The 1983-nt window shown below is 32.4% G+C and overlaps 1 protein-coding gene across 5 annotated transcripts in view; it reads left to right on the forward strand.

Moving 5' to 3' along the window:
* Glra2 (glycine receptor alpha 2) overlaps positions 1 to 1983 on the forward strand; it is a 270770-nt gene that overhangs the window by 205304 nt on the left and 63483 nt on the right. The gene's annotated exons all lie outside the window — the stretch shown is intronic.

Raw genomic sequence — 1983 nt, forward strand, 5'->3', positions numbered from 1 at the left:
AAAAAAAATAAAATTTGATCTGTTAAATGAGCAAAAAGATAGTCAAAATTTTGGGGAAATAATGTTCATAGAAGCAAAACTCAGTCACAAAAATGAAATAGAACATAAACAAAGTGTTCTATACTGTGAAGTGATTAATAATGGCATGGACTATTATGAAAGCTTTGGAAATTATGGTTTAGAAAAAATTCAACACCATGGTAATACTCATTACAGGTCAAAGGGAAATTCAGGATGCAACCTGCATCATCCTAATATTGTGTTTGTTTGTGTATGTTCAGAAAGAAAATACTACTAGGCCACTGAGTTTCTAATTTTAATCTTGGCTTGTCACTTATTAGTTTTATGACTTTGAGTAGCAATTTAACTGCTCTGTGGCTCAGTTTCTACATCAGAATATGTGATAATACAGCTGTTTTAAGAGTTAAAATTTTAAGCCGGATATGGTACATGCCTGTGATCCCAACACTTGGGAGGCTGAGGCTGCAGGATCCCCACTCTTGTGTTACACAGTGAGCTCAAGGCAGTCTGAACTACATAGTGAGATAACCTGACTCAAAAACATAGCTAAAAATTAACACATACATAACAAATATTCTGGTTGACATTAGGTACAACTATAAAAAATTAAATCATATATAAAAGTTAGAATTAAATAGTATCCACACAGCTAGAAAGTTGATGTGTCATTTCTAGTCTAGGATCCAGAGTTAAAACTTTTTCTATTTACTTTTCCCCTTAATTGTGTAATTGTAGGTTGAGTGGGATGAGGCATATTATCTACTGCAAGTAAAAATAATTGACCTTCAGTATCTCTTCTGTCAATTTATAAGCTTTACTAAACTCTTAACCAACCACTGATGGGTAGTAACAATTTCTTTTTCAATCAGATCCCTTCTCAAGTCTAGAACTTTGATGCTTTAATTGAGTTGGATATTTTTGAACTTCGAAGTTGAAAACTGTTTAGAGTTATTTTCATTTCAATTAGGATTGTTATAACACTAGAAATTACAAATTGGTTTTTGAAGGGCATAGGATAGTTTCTCATTAATGTTTTGGAGTTTTTCTAACTATATTGAATTTTAGTTATTTTGTTAGGAAAAATAAAAGAGGGAAGTTTTTATTGTAGTGCCCACTCTGTTTCACACTCAAAGATTTGCTTTTCTTTTCTTCATTAAATTAATTTTTGAATTATAATTGCAAAACATTATAATATACACCATCATGTATTAATATATCTACCCATTGTGGAATGGCTAAATCAAATTGTTTAATATATACATTACCTCATACTTACTTTTTGTGGTGAAAAGACCTGGATCCCATTCTCATTGGGAAATGATATTATCTTTGGATGTGTCTCAAGGATGAAGCTACTTGAGCTGTGGACTGTGCTGAGAGAGATGGACCAAAGGTGCAGGGGAGGCTTGTGATTGTCACTTGTCTTCTCATAATCTTCTCCAAAGAATGGATACATTTTTAATGTTACAATCTTTTAAATTTTTGATTGATACATATTTGCAAATAATTATGAAGTCCAATGTGATGATTTAAGGCTTACTTATGGTGCAGGATATTGAACCAAGGGCCTCACACATGCTAAGTGTGTGCTCTACCACTGGGCTACAGCCCCATACTCAGGGAGATGTGAAATTCATGCGTATATCAAGTAGTGATCACCTCAGGGTGATTAGCATAGCTGTTAGACATATTAGACATTAAACTTTTTGTAATTTCTCTATGGACGTACATTCAAAGTCTTCTCTATTTAACACATTAAGTATATAATATATTAGTGTTAATTTTATTCACCCTCTGTGCCACAGAACCCCAGAATTTATTCTTTCTTATGGATACATCATACACATCACCCACTTTTCATACTCTCAATTTTTATAAAATCAACTTTTTCAAATTTCATATATAAAGGAGATCATGTGGTAGTTGTCCTTCTGTGCCTGACTTTTTTTTCTTTTTTTTTTT

The sequence above is a fragment of the Octodon degus genome, unplaced genomic scaffold (genome assembly GCF_000260255.1).
Source record: "Octodon degus isolate 3935 unplaced genomic scaffold, OctDeg1.0 scaffold00069, whole genome shotgun sequence".
In the NCBI taxonomy this organism is placed as follows: domain Eukaryota; kingdom Metazoa; phylum Chordata; class Mammalia; order Rodentia; family Octodontidae; genus Octodon; species Octodon degus.